Consider the following 19,738-nt stretch of genomic DNA (forward strand, 5'->3'; position numbering starts at 1 on the left):
TGGTCGTACCATTGCCTCCCCTTATCAAAGTGGCCCCTGCCATGAACATCTGCCCCAGAGTGGCTGGAGCAACCCAGTCAGATGATGGGGATGGAATAGGAGGTCCCTATTTTCATCAGAGAAATGTTGGAGGGCATGGACTCATGCCATTCCTGTGGCCCCTTTTTATCAGTCCTACCAAGGTGCCTCCCCATGGTCCACAGCAGGGTCTACAGCAGCCTCAGCTCCAAAGCACAACAGCACCAGACTGTAACGGGGGGAACCCAAGGCAAGGCAAGGCAAGGCAAGGCAAGGCAAGGCAAGGCAAGGCAAGGCAAGGCAAGGCAAGGCAAGGCAAGGCCATCAACTTTAAGGAGCAAGAATAAGGTGGATGTGCATGTAGGCACTCAACCCACCTGATAGTCCTATTGCCTTCTGGGTGGTAGTGGAATCTGACAATATTTCTGGACAAGGAATCCAGAGAAGCTGTCTGTGGTGATACCTTTCTCATTCTCGTTTAGGAGAACACAAGGTTGCTTCCAGGTCTGAGCGGCCCCTTGGCAGGGCACCTTCTGGCAGGCTTCCTTGGGGGTCAGTGGGCCCCAGCTGTGTGCTCGCCAGGTGGTGGAGACTGTAGGTGGGCATTTAATTGTCCTCCCTGAAGCATTGTGAGAAATGAGAATGGCGGACCTGAGTGGAGGTGGTCATTTTAATTCCCTGCAATGCCCTACAGTTACAGGACACTGGGTCACTGTTTGAAGTTTCAAGGGCTGCCTGTGGGCTTGGGCCAGGGAGCCCTGCCAGGGAGACCTGCCAGCTGCCCAGAAGTGCCTGGTGCTGTATCTGGACCTGGTAGAACAGGGCTGACCACAGCCTCCCAGGAGATCCGGGCACAATGCTGTTGTAGCCTCTCGGTTGGATTCCTGCAGTATGTTCCAGACAGGTCTGCCTGGCAAGGAGTGGAGGCTGGGAGAGGGGGAAAGGCAAGCATTCAGAGTGAAAGCAAGCAATTTGAAGAGAGAACAGGAATCAGCTTGGCCAGGCAGGAGGTGAGTTGCCTGCTCCCCCTGGAATTGCTAGCCTGCAATTGTCACATCCCAAGGAGGTCATTAAGTAGCATCACATGATGGTTTATTGTCTGCAGACAACAATCAGACCAGACAGTTACACAGTGGTGTTTGCAGCCAGACCAACACTTAATGCTCTTCTCCCAGTCTGAAGTGCCTGCGAGGGGAGCCACTTATTACACTGCTGTTTGCCTTTCTTGCAGCAGCCTTAAATGTTCATTATCCCTCTTTGGACCTTTCAAAATAGCATCCATTGTCTGGGCAGGGGGTTGATTGAGCACTCCAGCCTGCACTTGGAAGTAGCCCACTGCTGCCAACCAGGCCCACGTGGTCCAGCCGACAGGTGTGGCCACACAAAACTCCTTGTACGTGGCACAAATGTGGCGTGGCACTTGGAAAAGTGCAAGTTTTGCAGACTGAAGTGGTTGTATACACATGCACAGGGCAAGGCGATCCCTTTAATGAATGGGTCCCAAGCTTGCCTTCTGGTTTCCACCCTGGCTCTCACAGTTGCACTTATACATTTTGCTGCCTGTGGTCAAGGACAAGATGGCAGCCCCCAATTCCAGAAACAAGCTGACTGGTTTGGCACCTGCATCTTATTTCAACCTCTGGGAGCAGCAGGCTGCCTTAGGGGGTGCGGTGTCAGTTGTCAGTCCTGCAACAGAGGACTGCTGCCTGAAGTACCTGCCTCACTCTGCCTCACGGGAGCTACTGTTTTCGAAGCTATGCACTTTTTGTTTTCATTTTGTAAACCGCCAAGTGATCATTGGATGAAAGGCATACAGAAATTTAATCACTGCTAATAATAAGCTTGGGACACGGGTGGCGCTGTGGGTTAAACCACAGAGCCTAGGACTTGCCAATCCGAAGGTCGAGGGTTCGATTTCCCCGCGACGGGGTGTGCTCCCGTTGTTCGGTCCCTGCTCCTGCCAACCTAGGAGTTCGAAAACACGTCAAAGTGCAAGTAGATAAATAGGTACCACTCCAGCGGGAAGGTAAACGGCATTTCCGTGCACTGCTCTGGTTTGCCAGAAGCGGCTTTGTGCTGGTCCCGGGGGTGTTACCGTGCGGCGTGGTCTGAGTCCGGTCCTGGGTCGAGGGTCTGGAGGCAGTCTGTCAAGGGCAAAGCGGGGTCCAAGGCAAGGAGCTGGGCATGGACAGGAACTCCAGAAGAGCAGGTCAGGGTGTTGGCAGGAACAGGTTTCCAGCGATGTTGCTCCCGCAACCTGGGACTGGGCTGACTGGCCTTTATCTCCTCTGAGGCCTAGGGCGGCCCTGGCCCACAGGTGACTCGCCTCTCCTGGCCTTAAGGCGAGCACTCCTCCTGAGAGAACTTAGTTCCCTCCGCCTCTCTGCCCTGAGCCTCTGCAGCTCAGGAGAGGCTGGAGGGTTACTGGACCCAGGGGCAGCTTCACCTTCCCCTGACAGGGCTGGGAGAGGAGCACCTGCAGGCAATGGGTCCTCCATCACCTCCGGAGCCAGAGTGGATTCATCTGGTGTCTGCTCCTGAGGATCCGGAACAGGTGCGGGCCCTTCAGGCTCAAGCCCCAGCCCCGGCTCAGCCAGCCCTGGAGGCGGGGACTCCTGTGCAGGCTGGGATTCCCCCGGTTCAGCCTCTGAATCAGATTCTCAGGCCATCACAGGCTTAGTCATGCTGGCCACATGACCAGCTGTACCATGCTGGCCACATGACCAGCTCGGCCAATGAAGCGAGATGAGCGCCGCAACCCCAGAGTCGGCCACGACTGGACCTAATGCTCAGGGGTCCCTTTACCTTTTTAATAATAAGCCTAGAGCTGGCCCTGCTGGCTCCAGACAGTGACAGACTTTGGGCCCCCAGATTTCAGCATAGCCCCGTGCAAGGCTAAAACTCTGCGCCCCCGTGTCTTGCGCTTCATTTGACACCATTGTCATGGCGCCTCCTGCAGCATGGCACCCAGGGAGGCTGAACCAGTCTCACTACCTTAAAACCCCCTCTGCTCCAGCCTCCCTTCACATCACTGCTCATAGCCTAGCCAGAACAGATCTGCAACCAGCTCAGCGATGCCTGGATACCTTTGAAGCAATTATCCAGATCTTTCTGATCTGTAAAAGCAGGTGGGCAGCATCCAAAGTTGCCCCCTAGGCTCCAATTCAGTCATTCCTGCAATCCATTGCCTCAGTCCCCTCCCTCCCTCCCTCCCTCCCTCCCTCTCCAAGCCCCATCCATGCTGAGCACAGGAGGAGTCTCTTTAATTTGCTCTGAGGTTAGCAGTGAACGCCGGGATACGTGCTCTGTGGCTTGCATCCCGACAGATAATTATTCAGTGCAGTGTACTTTCTGCTTGAGAGGAGCCTGACTTCTGGCCTCTCATTGATTTGCAGAAGGAAATTAATTATGACAAGGATCAGCTGGGATGCCTTAGTGTCATGCACTCCCTTCCTTCACTCTCACTGTTAGCTCCACCTTGCACAATGCTTGTCAGGACAGACCAAGGAAGCTCTGCCTTTTCCCATCGAGTGAAGTCTTCTTTTCATGACTAGGAGTGGCAAGAGTTGTGGAGCATCACTGCAAAGCTTAGAGCAGATGGGCACCACCTAACGCTAAGAGATTTTAAAGATTCAAAAATATTAGATTAAATACTGACTAAAGGTCAGTATCCTGTGAACATACAAACTCCTTATTTGTTTTCACTGGAAATTCTGGTATGCACAGTGTGGCTTGCAAATTTGGCTAAAGAGCAGACTTTACCTGTTTCAATCACACACAGAGATATGCTTGTAGAGGAAGAAAATAAAGTTATATATTTTGGGAAGTACATACCTTGGGTAGAACAGTTTGTGGTTTTGAGCTAGAGAAGACAAAGGCAGCCATGCTTGATCTATGTTCTCAGATCATCCAAGATGGCCTCTTATCTTGAGGTCCAAGAGAGAAGTGTGAGGAGGATGTAAACAGGATGCAACCTAAGATGTCTCCGTCTAAACTTTAGAGGATAGGGAAGTCAGCACATGGCAAAGGCGCAGCAATGGCCTGGCAATTGTAGGGGACTCTGAGGCTTCAGCCACAAGGCTGGGAATGTGACCTCAGTGTATGCTTCAGCCCCAGGAAGGATTCTAGGTACGCAGCCTCAAGCTCCTGTGATTGGCAGGCAGCAGGCCTGCATTGGCCAAGCCTATGTAAAAACAGAGCAGTAGATAAATATCAAATAATAATAATAATAATAATAATAATAATAATAATAATAATAAATAAATAAATAATACAGGGAGGCAAATCCCCATAACAGGGTGAGCTCCCATTGCTCTGCCCCAGTTCCTGCCAACCTAGCAGTTCGAAAGCACGCCAGTGCAAGTAGATAAATAGGTACCGCTGTGGCAGGAAGGTAAATGGCGTTTCCATGTGCTCTGGCTTCCATCACGGTGTTCCGTTGCACCAGAAGCGGTTTAGTCATGCTGGCCACATAACCCGGAAAGCTGTTTGTGGACTTCTCCCTCGGTCTGAAAGTGAGATGAACACTGCAACCCTATAGTTGCCTTTGACTGGACTTCACCATCCAGGGGTCCTTTATTATTATTATTATTATTATTATTATTATTATTATTATTATGTTGTTGTTGTTGTTGTTGTTGTTGTTGTTGTTGTTGTTGCCGCTGCCGCTGCTGCTGCTGCTGCTGCTGCTGCTAAAAATACTGTTTCCTCTGCTTGGACACTGGGGAGGGATCTACTACTAGAGATCTTTATGACTGGCTAAGCAGAGAAGATGGACAGAAGCCTCCCAGTTATGTGAAATGCACTGATATTATTGTGGGTGACAGGATAAAGACTGGACCGTGGAGGTTTCGGAGGTTTGGGGAGCTTAACAATCTCAGCCGCGCTGCACCCTACTTTGCCCATGAGAGGAGCCTCCCCTGCTTTTGCTGAGTTCTGGCATGCAGACAGTGGAAGCCCCGCAAGCACTTCCCTGCTGCTGTAAATATTCCATTGCACGATAATCTGATAATAGCCTTTTCTGCACAATGTCATTTTGGAGTTCAACTGGCTGTTCCTTTCATCAGGAGAAGGACTGTAATTATGTGTCTTTTGCTCCGGGGCTGTGATTTCTCTCCTACTGGCGGGAGATTGGGATCCTCCCTCCTTCATGCTTTCTTTCTAACCACCCTCAGATATTTATAGTGAAAAAACCACAGCTGAGCAATGAAAACAACTGGAGGACGGCCTTTCCTCTTGAAGGTTAAGATGACAGCAAGACAACAACACACAGAAAAGAACTCTGGAGACAGGATGGGGCCCTTGGGGGGATTTCCATTTGGCCTCCTCACATTATCTCAGAGCTATATCCCATGGACACGAGCGGTGATGGAGAGCAGCCCGTCAGGATTAGAGAAGGGGATAAATTTGATTCAGTTCTCATCGAAAGGCAAATCTACCTAATTCACACTTTCCAAAACAATATGGGAACTGAAGTGCAGTTCTCTGAATTTTGCAATGCAGTTCTCCAACCAAATGATGTGTAAAAAGATGCATTACTGGGGCAAAAAGTTCATATACTACGGAAAATAACATACAGAAATGCATTATATTAGAAGAAATCAATGTATCGAGAACTGAGCATCAGAAAGTTTGAGAAAAATGAGAAACAAAGAGAAGCAAAACTGAGAGCAGCTTGACAAATATGCCCATCCCGAGTCAGCGACTAACTTCTCTCTCTCTCTCCAGACAGGGCCTCTCCAGGCGCGACCTGTTGCCTGAAATGCAGAAATTTGGCAGGAAACCTTTCCTTGGAACATACTGGCGAAAGCTTTAACTGTGGGATTTCTGCTTGACAGACATGTTACAGGCAAAGGAGCTGAGCTGTAAAAACAGTCATAGTGAAGGCTGAACAAAATGGAAGGCAATTGGCGCCAGGGCTTCATGGGAAATGGGCAAAAAAATGCACAGGGAGGGAGGGGTCTTTTGCAGGCGGAGCTCATGGCAGGGATGAACAAATCTGTCCATTTTGCTTTTTCTCAGTTCCTCATTCTTTCTCGGTCTCCACATTTCTGCAGCAACTTGCATTTGAAAGGAAAAAACAAACACTTCTGAAAATTCACCTGCCTTTTATTGCATTTTTCTCCAAATAATGACATTCTTGTCTGCAGTGGTTTTTTTTTTTGCTTTATTTGTGCTTATGCACCAACAAAATACAAAAAAAAGGTATTTACGTCATTTGTTACAAATTACACCATTAACCAAAAAAGATAAATTTATATAAAAAGGTAAAGGGACCCCTGACCAATAGGTCCAGTCGTGACTGACTCTGGGGTTGCAGCGCTCATCTCGCTTTATTGGCCAAGGGAGCCGGCGTACAGCTTCCGGGTCATGTGGCCAGCATAACTTAGCCGCTTCTGGCGAACCAGAGCAGCGCACGGAAACGCCGTTTACCTTCCCGCCGGAGCGGTACCTATTTATCTACTATTTATCTACTTGCAGCACTTTGACGTGCTTTCAAACTGCTAGGTTGGCAGGAGCAGGGACCGCGGGGATTCGAACCGCCGACCTTCTGATCGACAAGTCCTAGGCTCTGTGGTATAACCCACAGCGCCACCCATGTCCCTAAATGGTCAGACCTCACCTGGAGTACTGTGTCCAGTTCTGGGCACCACAGTTCAAGAAGGACACTGACAAACTGGAACGTGTCCAGAGGAGGCCAACCAAAATGGTCAAAGGCCTGGAAACGATGCCTTATGAGGAACGGCTAAGGGAGCTGGGCATGTTTAGCCTGGAGAAGAGGAGGTTAAGGGGTGATATGATAGCCATGTTCAAATATATCAAAGGATGTCACATAGAGGAGGGAGAAAGGTTGTTTTCTGCTGCTCCAGAGAAGCGGACACGGAGCAATGGATCCAAACTACAAGAAAGAAGATTCCACCTAAACATTAGGAAGAACTTCCTGACAGTAAGAGCTGTTCGACAGTGGAATTTGCTGCCAAGGAGTGTGGTGGAGTCTCCTTCTTTGGAGGTCTTTAAGCAGAGGCTTGACAACCATATGTCAGGAGTGCTCTGATGGTGTTTCCTGCTTGGCAGGGGGTTGGACTCGATGGCCCTTGTGGTCTCTTCCAACTCTATGATTCTATGATTCTATATAATTGACAATAAATCTTCTTGTAATTCATTGCCTTCATGTCTTCTCCATACTTCATTTCTAGTTTACTAGCTTTTTGCATAAACCTATCTATTCATTTTACAGTAAAATATCATGTCTCCTGTATCTTTATTTCTTACTTGGTACAACTACAGAAGTTATACAAAAGCAGCAACCGAGTTTAGACTTCCACACTTGTTTTTAAGATATGTTTTAAGAGGTTCCCATTTTGTAATAAATACTTGTTTGGACTTATCTTTCATTCCTTCAGTTAACTTGGCTAATTCTGCATATTCGACTAGTTTCTGTAGCCATTCTCACCTCGAAGGGGTTTTATCACTTTTCCAATTACTCACAATTAAAATTCTCGCGGCAACAGTAGCATACAGTGGTACCTCTGGTTGCAAACGGGATCCGTTCTGGAGCCCCGTTCGCAACCTGAAAGGAACGCGAGCGGTGAAACCCGGAAGTAACCCTTTCCGGTACTTTCGGGTCGCCACATATTATGAAGGTGGGTAACGGAAAGCAACCAAACAACAGTACAGGGACAATGAAGATACTACTAAAAGTAGCCTTTCCCCTGATTTTCCCCTCTGGTGCTCTCATACCACAGGGTCCAGGGATAGGCAACAGTGGTATGCTGTTCCAGTGATGAGTGAATCTGTCTGTTTCGGTTTCTCTACGTTTCTAATTTTTCCACTTTTCTGATATTCACATTTCCACATCAGTTTCCTCCCCCCCACCTAAAAAAAAGGCATCATGAAAATTCACCAACATTTGAGTGCAAATTTCTCCTAATATACACAGTTGTAGGCATTTTTGTCTAATAGGCACATGTTTTTCAAGCAATATCTCATATACATTGCATTTTTGTAAAGTTATTTTCAGTTAGATGTGGATTTTTATGATAGCATGTATTGTTTCAGGAAACATGAATTAGTATATTTGCTTTTAAATGCAAAGTTTTCTGAATTTATTCCCCCACCCACAACAGCCTTTTAAACGAAAAACAACAATGTGTGCGTGTGGGGGGGAGTACTCAGAGTGATACTAATGATTTGGCTCTTTTAGAAAATGATGACATGGAATTAGGATAATCTGCATCACAATTTTTTGTTTGTATTGGAAAATTTTCTGATGCCCCAGAAAATGATTGAATTTAGCATTTTGTTCTACTTGTATTTAGTAAACAAAGCAAAACACTTTAAAACTGGCAACTTGCCTAATATTTTATCTGCAGTTGGCACCCATTCATTGTTGCTAATGAACTAATGAAAATTATATAGAAAAACAAAAGACTGGAGAATTCTTGGCCATTGAGTGATGCAGAGAGATTTTGCCTTAGCCAGATTTATTTTATTGCCTCTGGGGGAATAGCTGGGTTTTGTGGGGAGAGGAGGGGTGTCTCTGTGTGTAACAGCCAGAAATATTGACCGATTGCCAAAATAATAATAATAATAATAATAATAATAATAATAATAATAATTTATTATTTATACCCCGCTCATCTGGCTGGGCTTCCCCAGCCACTCTGGGAGGCTTCCAAAAAAATATTAAAATACTGTAATACATCAAATATTAAAAGCTTCCCTAAACAGGGCTGCCTTCAGATGTCTTCTAAAAGTCTGGTAGTTGTTGTTCTCTTTGACATCTGGTGGGAGGGTGTTCCACAGGGAGGGTGTCACTACCGAGAAGGCCCTCTGCCTGGTTCCCTGTAACTTGGCTTCTCGCAGTGAGGGAACCGCCAGAAGGCCCTCGGCGCTGGATCTCAGTGTCCGGGTAGAACGATAGGGCGGAGACGCTCCTTCAGATATACTGGTCTGTTTTGACTCAAAGCTGTCATTTTTACATAAAAGCAGAAGCATCCACTCCACTCAAGGTGATGGCTTGAACTGTGAGGCCAACACAGGCAGATCCCGGAGCACAACTCCCATCAACTGCAGCATAATTCAGGCCTGCTGACGGGGTGCATGGGAGCTGCACTCTAAAACTGGATTGCTGGATTACTGCAATGCGCTCTATGTGGGTCTTCCCTTGTGCTTGATCTGGAAGCTGCAGTTGGTGCAGAATGCTGCAGGACAAATGCTGACAGGAGGGAGGCCTTGTCAGCATCTAACGCCTGTGTTCAGAGATCGGCACTGGTTGCCCATTTGCTACAGGACCAAGTTCAAGGTGTTACTATTAGCATATAGAACCACAGAATCATAGAAGGGTCATCTAGTCCACCCCTGCAATATAAAGCTCTTAACAACTTGGGACCAGTTTACCTGTGGGATCACCTTACCTCACGTGTGCCCGCTTGATGCTTCAATCGGTGGAATGGGCTCCCCGTTTTCCACATTTGCAAGAACTCTGTCATTTAGTGTGGCAGCACCTGCACTTTGGAACTCCCTGCCTTTTGATACCATGCAGGTGCCTTCACTGTACTTTTTTCAGTGCCTGCTAAAAACATTCTTGAAGCTTAGAAAATTGAGGTAATTTTAATTTGTATGTTATGGAGTATATTTTAAAGTAGAGTTGCACGTTTTTCTTGATTTTACTGTTTTAACTTTTTCAGTCTGTTTTGAGGTTTCTTACAATCAAGCGGTAAATAAATTTTAGGAAACAAACCAACAAATGAACAAACGAAACATCTGGTGGCCACCAGGGCTGGATGGCTGCTAGGACCCTGCACACCATTTTAGTTGTTGCTGCTGGTAAGATAACCAGATGCACATGCCGGGTTCCTCCCTCTTGCCTTCCTGGTCTTGGCTGAGCCAAGGAGGGCAGGAAGGGCATCCGCAGAGCAGCAGGAGGATAGGGCAGTAGACAACTTTAGATTTAAGAACAAAAAACAAAATCTGGAACCTGGTTACGTTCAGAGGGAAGGGTCTGGGTCAGGGCCAGGAACTGGTTGACATAGGAAAGTGGATTCTCACACCTGTGTGTCACCCATTCAGTGTCCTGCCCTAGCTCAGTCCCTCGCCCCACCCAAGTAACCACTTGAAAAAGAAAAATCAAATGTTAGCAGCCCTATGGAGGCTCTAGGCAAGAAGCCATTACTTTCTGTTATTGATCTGATGTGTTATACAGCATCCATTATAAGACTGAAACCCCTATATAAAAGAGCACACACACAAATGTAAGTAATTAGAGCACTAATGATGTCTACTGCTGTGTGGAAGCATTAGCTGAGAGTTCTTCCACACCAGGCGTTTAATGTGGAGTTGCCGTGCTTTTCCCCCAGGGCTTCCACACAATGCTGTTCTCTAGTCCTCCTGCATTTTCTCTGTGACTCTTCTAACTTTTCTCAGACTGCAGAAAGTCTGACATTTTTTCAGACGAATGGAAGAGCAGCATAAACTCTGCAGGTGAAGATGCCCTTAGCTGCCCTCACTGCAGCTCTGTCATGTCCCCCAGCGTGGATGGAACATAATGGGAGGCCCACATAGTAAAAAAGCACAGTGCTGCTGAATAATGGGGAAGGTCACTTATTAACAGGTAATGGAGGTGATTCTGCAATACTGTACTCTTGCTCTGCAAACACAAAACCTTTCCTTGGGGCTGTGTACATCTTGTGCTCTGGAGTGCCATAGTGTAAGGATTTTATCAAAAGCAACAGCGCAATCCTAACTAAGGGCTTGCAGGTATGGAGCGGCCAATTCTCCACTGCATGGGAAGCTCTGGCAGCTCCTGTTGGCCAGAGCAAAAGACCAGGGCTGGACCAAGACATTTGGCACCTGAGGTGAACTACAAAATGGCCTCCCCCATGCCAGGGAGTGAAGAGCTCCATCAGGAACAAGGGAGGATCTACACTGGGAACAAGGGAGTGAAATCCAATCAGCCTTACCCAATGGTTGACTCAAAGGCTCTCATGAGGGGTGGGGAAGGGGTGCAGAGCCCAGGAGACCCCAGAGGGCAGCCAGAGGCAAAGCAACCTGCTCTGGTACCCGGAGCGGTGCTTACCCTGGGGGCGTGGCATGAGTGGCGCGCCCCCCAGGGGTTCCGCCGATCGGGGGTCGGCATCTTGTCCCCCTCCCTTTGGAATGGCACCTGGGGTGGACTGCCGCCCCTGCCCCCCTTGGAACGCACCTGAGGGCAGCCCTTGCCATTTCCTCCCTTGGGACGAGAGGAGACCAGCAGCACCTCCTATTTTCCAAGATGCCACTGTAGAGGCAGCATTGGAGGGGGTTGCTGAGGAGGTGCCAGATCTGGTCTCTAAGGAGTATGCTGTAGCCATTGCTGTGTCAGGGAGCCAGCAAGGAGAGCAGGTCATTCGCAGATCAGAGAGAGAGTGAAACACTTGGCTAACTTACATTTACGGTAGTTTCTTTACTAAGGAAGCAGAGCAAAGAACACCCAGAGACTTCTAATGGTTGCTCCTGTCTAGATGAAGCCATAGTCCAGACTGGCTTGTAGCTCCCCTTTCACTCCCTCGTCCTCTGTGTATAGTGAGCCCCAAGGGAGCCTCTCTGAGTCTGCCTGGCTCAGCAACATGCCATGAACACCTTGCTCTGGGGTGGGTGGAGGGTTTTCAGGCTGTCAGCAGAGAAGCTGTCAGGGTGGCTCTGGAGGAGCTGCCATGTCTAATTCCTGTCCCTGCCCTGTGCTGGGGCACCTTGCCTGTTCGCGCCTCTTCATCATCTCCAAGCTCCCAGTCTCCAGCACTTCCCAGCTCTTCCCCTCCTCTGGGGTGTGGCCAGTTTCCCAGGACCAGGAGCCAGGATCCCAATCCTCTCCCGCTGTGCTTTCCCTGGAGGCTCTTGGTCAGGTGGCTCCCACCACTCCTCCTCATCCAGCCAGCCACTGCGGAAGCACTCCTTGGCAGCCAGATCTGCTGCCCTTGTGGATCCTGCCATTCAAGGGAGCCTCCTCACCTTCCTCACAGGTAAGGGTGCCAGCTCCTGGGGGCTAAGCACTTTTGCACCCCCTATATTTTGAGGGGAGGGGCTGCCCCCAATGTTCAAAAAGCGTAGAGGTGAAGTGCAGAGCCCAGTGCTGTTGCAGTGATGGGCTCCTCCTCAGGGGCGTACGAAGGGGTGTGTGGTGGGGGCAGTCCACCCCAGGTGCCATCCCAGGGGTGTGTGTGACAAAATACCCCCGGGCAGATCGTGCCACCGCCCCCGGGAGGATTGCGCCACCGCCCCCTAAACGGACCCCCTGGAGGCTCGCCATGCCATGATAGAAACTGCCCCCCAGGATCGTGGCACCATGCTGATCGTGCCACACCTTGAGCGGTTCACCCCCCTCCGCTGCTCCGGGTGCAGGAGCGGCTAGCTCTGCCACTGCTCTTGCTCCTCCTCCTGCCATGGAAGGGAAGGAGGGTCGAATTAGCCTCCTGCCAGGGGAGGAGCCACTGGCCATAGAAGCCGTGTGGCTGCCACAGTTGGCTCCACCCACAGCTCCTCCCAATGTCCTGATGGCACCTCACAAGCTGGCACCTCTGCTCCCGAGTCAGTTGACTCTGCAAAAGATGATGGGTGTGTTCTCATTTGGGTCTTCTTTGTTGCTGTTGTTGCTCCAGGTCTAGCCAGAGGGGCCTGGCTGGAGCCCCTCGTCCAACGCAGGGCCGGCCTAGGTTCCAGCAGATGCCTGAGTGCCCAGCTTTGTTTTGGACCCCTGCCATGCTTTCGGGAGCCGCAGCACCCCCAGCACGCCAGGGGACACCCTAAGAACTAGAAATGGTATTTTTTAAATGGTAGGTAGGTTAGTTTCAGCTTCTAAGAAAGCCTAATTTTGCAATCACTATCACATTTCACATTTTTTCTGCCTGCCCATCCAATCATGGCATACAGACGAATCTGCCCATCCCGGAGGTGCACTCCATTGTCTCTCAAGACAGACACATGTCAACAACAACAACCCCTTCCACAGAAAATCCCATGTTAAAAAAACATGTAGCCAACAACCCGTTGGAGATATATGAGCAACCTGCTTGCATTACTGAGCACACCCTAAGTTCAGGCACACCCAAAGTCTTATGACAAAAAGCTACAGGTCACTGGAGGTCACACACTCCCTAGCCAGGAAATGGCATCTTCCCAGCACCATCCATTTTGCCCTCTGAGGGATGTGAAAATGCTGTTTACTGGCCCCAGAAGCCCTACCTTGAGGAAAGGCCTTTGGATTCTCTGCAACAACGGAGCCAACAGCTGTGCTGCTTTGAAGACGGATGTCTGGATCCTCCACAACAACTGAGCAACAGCTGCACATTTTTTGGTGCTAAAAATGATTGTATGGAAGATGCCAGTGAGGGAAGGACTTGAGGGGTAAACTGTCTTATGTCTATCTATCTTAAAAGGTAAAGGTACCCCTGACCATTAGGTCCAGTTGCAGAAGACTCTGCGGTTGCGGCGCGCATCTCGCTCTATAGGTCAAGGGAGCCGAGGTTTGTCCTCAGACAGCTTCTGGGTCATGTGGCCAGCATGACTAAGCCACTTCTGGCGAACCAGAGCAGCACACGGAAATGCTGTTTACCTTCCTGCCAGAGCGGTACCTATTTATCTACTTGCACTTTGACGCGCTTTTGAACTGCTAGGTTGGCAGGAGCTGGGACCAAACAACGGGAGCTCACCCTGTCGCGGGGATTCAAACCAAGAACCTTCTGATCAGCAAGCCCTAGGCTCTGTGGTTTAACCCACAGCACCACTCGAGTCCCTCTATCTATCTTAGTAGTGGTTAAACTGAGCCTCTTGGGCTTGCCGATCAGAAGGTCAGCGGTTCGAATCCCCGCGACGGGGTGAGCTCCCGTTGCTCAGTCCCTTCTCCTGCTAACCTAGCAGTTCGAAAGCACGTCAAAGTGCAAGTAGATAAATAGGTACCACTCCGGCAGGAAGGTAAACGACGTTTCCGTGCGCTGCTCTGATTTTGGTGTTCCACTGCACCAGAAGCGGCTTTCAGAACTCTTCCAGACAACCTATTCCAGGCATGCTGATTTGTTTGCACAAAATGCACATCGAGGTTGCATGATGCTGTTTGTTGAGCATTCAGATTTGTTTGTGGGAAAGTTGTATGATGTCACCCAGCGTCATGTTTATCCCATCCTTTTTAGTAAACTTGCACATCACTATACTTTAAAATTCAGGGGTGTGTGTGTTTCAGGGTGTGTGTGTTGGAAGTGAGTTTCTCATGCAACTGTCAAGAGTGCCAAATCCACTTTAATTGCACACCTTAAATTTGCTAGCAGGGATGGGCAAATCTTTCAGTTTTGAGTTCTCCCAGTTTCTCACTTTTCTACTCTTAAGTTCAGTTCTGCCCAGTTCCACAAGAGTTTGTATTAAAGAAAAAAGTCCTCCTGAAAATTCACCAGCATTTTAGCACAAAGCTCACTAATAAACAAATTTGTGTGCAATTTTTACTAGACAATTTGCCCTGATTTTATACTTTATTTTCACTAGTGCACTTCTAATTTTGTGATTTTATCTTGTGAACCATCCTGAGATCTGCTGGTATAGGGCAGTATACATTTTTTTAAAAAAAATAATAATTTAATGCACACCTTAACCCAGTATATGAATTTAAAAAAACACAAACACATTTCTTGGCTGGAAAACTGCATTGCAAAATTTGGGGACGTGCAAATTCCAAAGACTGGGTGCATTTCAGTTGTCATATTGTTTCGGAAAGTGAGAATTAGGTAGATTCTCCTTTAAATGAGAACCGAATCAAATTTCTGCCAATCTCTATTTGCTAGTATTTGATTGTATAATTTACGTCGAAGAGTGACATTCTGGAAGAGGCCTCAGACAGGAGTCTTCCTCAGGAGACCCAGAGACGGCAGACACTAAAGCTGGAGTCCTATTCTGCATGCCAAGCAGGCGTTCTCCCACTGGGCTATAGGCCTTCCTTTGCCAAAGGAGGTGATGTACAGCCAGTTTAAAAGTCTTCTTCAAGTCTTTGTGGCTCATTGTCTTAGGTCCTCAACACACCCAGGTTTTGAGGCTGATTTCCACCTTGTGCTTGTGTGCCAACAGGCCCATAGTTGGGTCAGGGGAGTCCCATCTTCCCTTCCTGACCCACATTGTGTCACTGCTTTGCAAGAGTCCTCTCCCAACATTTCACAGCTGAAAACAGGGGCATGTGTGTTAAATTTGTTTGAAATGCCAAGGTCACAAGGAGCATCACTCGCTCCACTGTTTCACATTGCTATGGAAGGCTCTTTCCTGCCTGCTGCAGTCGTTTGCTCTCCATTAATTTTATTTATTTAGGCAATTTCTATACAGTGGTACCTTGGTTCTCAAACTTAATCCGTTCCGGGAGTCCGTTTGTTGGATGTTCGGCTTCCGAAAAACGCTTGCAAACCAGAACACTCACTTCTGTGTTTGCGGCATTCAGGAGCCGATTTGTTTGGGAGCCAAGCCGTTCGAGTACCAAGGTACCACTGTACTGCTTAATATTTAAAAATATTCCTAAGGAGTGCACAGCAAAGGAAATCAACCCTTTTTTTTACAAAACTAAAACCATTAATACAAATTACTAATAAACAACTGCTGATCTAAATTCCTTCTTCTGACACATTTCCCCAGCCTCCCAGGGCACAAACAAACATCACTCATTTCCAGGCAAGAGGGTCCCTGGGACCCACTAACATCCCTCTTGTTTCTCTTGCTGGTTCTTCTGGTGAAAGATATGCAAGAAGATCCATGTATTGTCAACTGGTCAAAGGCAGCTGCGCCCCACTGGCTTCCGTAATGTCCAGACATCTGTGCACTCAAGGCAAAATGTGCCCAGCCATTGGTTCAGAGGTGTGACTTCTAGAGACCCTGGGAAGGGAGCTGAACCCTGGAGGAGAAGAACCCTCACAACATCTTAACAAGGCATCTCCTACCAAAGGCAAACTCTGGGCTGTGATTTGCCAGGAGCAGGTATCAGAAGAGAGGAACTGTCTGTGCTAAAAAGGAATGGTCAGAGAGTTTGTACAGTGTCTCCATATGAGAAGCATGGAGCTGCATGTACAAACATGGAAGGTGACTAATGTCCACAGTAGGTAACATAAGCAGATCTCTGCCACAAGGAGCCTACAGTGTACCTCTTTGACAACTGGGAAGCAACAAAAGGAGGAGCGGGAAGGGAGAGAGGATGAACAGGAGCAAATGCAGCTACCTGTACACAGGCTTCATTTTATTTGGTGTGACTGGACTGTTAAGACATGCATTCCAGTGGTTTCTGCAGGGGCGGATCTACTATGAAACGAATGAAGCTTAAACTTCAAGGCCTCTAGTCCACATTGCTTAAAAAAATTTGGGTCTAGTAGACCCCATTTAATTTGTACGACTCAGATTTACTCTGCTGCTCCTGTGATTCTGACCCCCTCCCTCTCTGGAGTGCCTCCCTTGAGAATAAGAGGTCTCAGGACATCTGAGAACTGGGTAAATTTGCCTCCTTCTGAACAGAACAGTGACTCATGCAGAGACATAAGGGGCAAGCTCCTATGACTATAAGCAATGCTCATTTATTCACACTTCTTTTGGAATGAAGGGCAAAGTGTCCCTCTAATTTTAATTTGGAAATAAACAATATTTATTAGCTACCAGATGTTCTGGAAAAGTGGTGCTACACATTGGGTGGAAATTTGACATTTTTATTTAAAGCACCTGGTCTTTCTGCAATATGAGGTTTGTGGAGGAGAAAGCTGTCTCCCTCCCACCCCCCCTCCCTGCAGTTGGGCTGTGAAGAGAAGGAGCTGCAAACAGGGTGGGGGAGCACCGCTGGGCTTGCACTCACTATGTCCTGTGGCCGCTGTTGTGCCAACAAAGGGTGCCTATGGAGAGCACTGAAGGGAGGAGAAGGCAGCCCAGGATTTTCAGGAAGCTCCTGTTGACAGATTTATAGGGATGCTGCCCTTTTTACTGGAGTTCACTTTGAAAACGATCCTCAAATGTACTCCTTCACTTCAGCCTGCAAAGACCCCAGATTTACTGCTGATGTCTCAAGAAGGAGTCTGGCATGCCAGTGGCAGATGTGGATGTCGAGGGCAGCTCTGCAGTCCGCCTCTGCTTGCCTCACTCATCACAAGCAGGCCTGCTGCGGCTGGTCAGGATGATGGCTGTGCCTGCAGTTGCCTCCGGGCCAAGGGAGGTGCGCTTGCCTGCTCTACACTTAGCATTACCAGCATTGCTTCTTGCGCATCAAGGGATGCTATGCACAGCCTCCCCCAGTTTCGGATCCTCCAGCAGTTTTGCACTACAATACCCATCACCCCCAACATCATCTGGCTAGTGGTGATGGGAACTGTAGTCCAAAACAGCTGGTGGGGGGAGGGGGAAATGCTGGCCACGTATCTTGTGAATCGACCCTTGCCTTCCATTATTTTCCTGCTCTTTGATACACTTTTATTTTGTTAAATAACAAAATTAAATATTTTCTGGGGCTTTCCCCTTCCTCTTTTTAAAAACATTACCCACAGTTTTACAGCAGACAAAACTTGCTGCTCTTTCAATAGCCTTTTGCCATTCAGGTTTTTGGGAGGAAGGTTTAAGGAACATAACAACAGATGAGTCTGGCTGCTGTGTCCGTCCTGTGGCCCTTCTAGTCCAGCACTCTGTTCTTGGGAGGCCAGCTGGGAAGCCCCTGCGCAGGGCCTGAGGGCAAGGGCACTCTCCCAAAGGGCACCCAGGGCTTAAAAACCTCCAAGGAAGGAGAGTCCACAACCTCACGAGGAAGTCTGTTCCACTGTCAATCAGCTCTTAATGTCAGAAAGTTTTTCCAAATGTTTAATCTGAATCTCCTTTCTTGTAACTTGAAGCCATTGGTTTGAGTCCTACCTTCTTACAGAGCTACAGTTTCCAGCTGCCTTAACAAACTACAGTTCCCAGGATTCATTGGGAGAAGCCATGTAAATGTGTTTTAAATGTATGCTGTGGCTGTGACAGGTGTGCAGCTGAAATAGCCATTCTTCTGTTTTAACCTCCGCTTTCCACGGTGTTTCTACTGTGTTAAGTTTTAGTTTGAAGCTCCTTGGGGCAGAGACGAGGCACATTTGTTGCACTCTGTAGACAAACAAGATCCTGTGATCAGCAGTTTCAGAGAGATCAGGTGTTACCTTCCTTTTGATTTCTTGGGCAGGCCCTTGATCTAGAGATGGCACATCAAGGTGGAACATTTCTTGGTATTTGGGAAAGGTCTGACGAAGGCTCTCAGCTGTGGGAAATATGGCAGAGCTGGATCTGATTTTGCAGCTCACAGCCTAGAAAGAGTGACAGATTCCAAAATAAAATTTAGATTTGAAAGCTCACTTTTTTATTCCAATGAAAACATGTGTTTGCAGAGCAGTACCTACCACATGCTTACTTTAACAAATGATTGACGTACAGTCTGTTGGGCCTTATTGCCATGTAATAATAATGTATACAAGAAATTAAAATACAATAGAATAAATTTTAAATGGACAGGAAATCCATCTTTAGTCAAAACTGCAAATAGGTCCCAGGAAAATATATATGTAAACAAGCATTATTGTTGAATTTTTCAAAACTGCCTGCAATAAATATTGCAGAACATAAACAGCTGAGCATTGCAGGGGCCCATTTCCAAAACCCACTCCCAGCCAAGCGGGCTCAGAGTGCTGGGCTCAGAACCGAAGCTGCCTGAAGCTGTAAGGAGGAAGAGCGGAAGAAGAAAAAACAGGAGGGAGGGGAAAGAGAAAAAACATATTTTATTGCATTGCATTTATATCCCTGCTTCCAGTCAAAGAGTGCCGGCTGGAGCAGAGTTGCAGAGCCATCCTGCCAACAGCAGCATCCCGGCTGCTTCCCTGCGCAGGAGGGCAGCAAGACCAAGACCACGCGAAGGCGCTCATGGGACCAGCCTCAGGAAAGCAGCAGCCATGTCGACCACGTGTGGCACTTCCGCTCCCTTCTTCCCTCATGGAGCGGAAGGCAGCCGACACGCAGGGTCTCCCACCCAGAGAAGACCCCAGGAAAAGCCCCGCAGGGCAGGCCAGTGGCCCATCCGGTCCCATACCCCGTTCTCACTGTGGCCAAAGGGGCGTCTCTGGGAAGCTCACAAGCAGGACCTGAGGGCAACAGCGTTCATTCCTCCCACTGGCAGCAGAGACAAACGTCATGGCCGCAGATTGCCTTATCCTTAGAAGTTTAGGAAATGTTGTTCTTCCATATCAATACCTGCTGTTATCTCTTCATTTCCCAGTGGGAGAGGACAGTGCAAACTGGGCCTTCCCTGGAAAAGTGGAACTTCAGCCTACTTGGGCCTACACTGTAATTAACTCAAATTAATTCAAGCTGCACCACAACTTGGGAAGGGCACCTGAGGACTTACTCATCTGTCATCCTGAATAAAGATGCTCAGCAGCTCAAAACCTGCCCATCAGGTGCTATATTTCTTTCAGTTTTTGAAAAAATAAGTTATACAAAGTTGAAGCCTGTAGGAGCATGCCTTACCCCAGAGGTAGGTAGGCTTGGCTTATCAGACCTACTTTGGGTATTTTCTCTGCATTAGAACCCCAAGATCTGTCAAGAAGAAACTCAGCTGCAAAAGACATACAGCAAGAATGAAAGTTCACGGGTGCAGCTGAGCACCTTCTGAGCTTACAGCATTTATTTTCAATAACAGAACTGAACTGAGTTCACACACCTCTCACATACAAGCCCC

This window comes from Podarcis pityusensis (assembly GCF_964106645.2).
Source record: "Podarcis pityusensis genome assembly, chromosome: 15".
In the NCBI taxonomy this organism is placed as follows: domain Eukaryota; kingdom Metazoa; phylum Chordata; class Lepidosauria; order Squamata; family Lacertidae; genus Podarcis; species Podarcis pityusensis.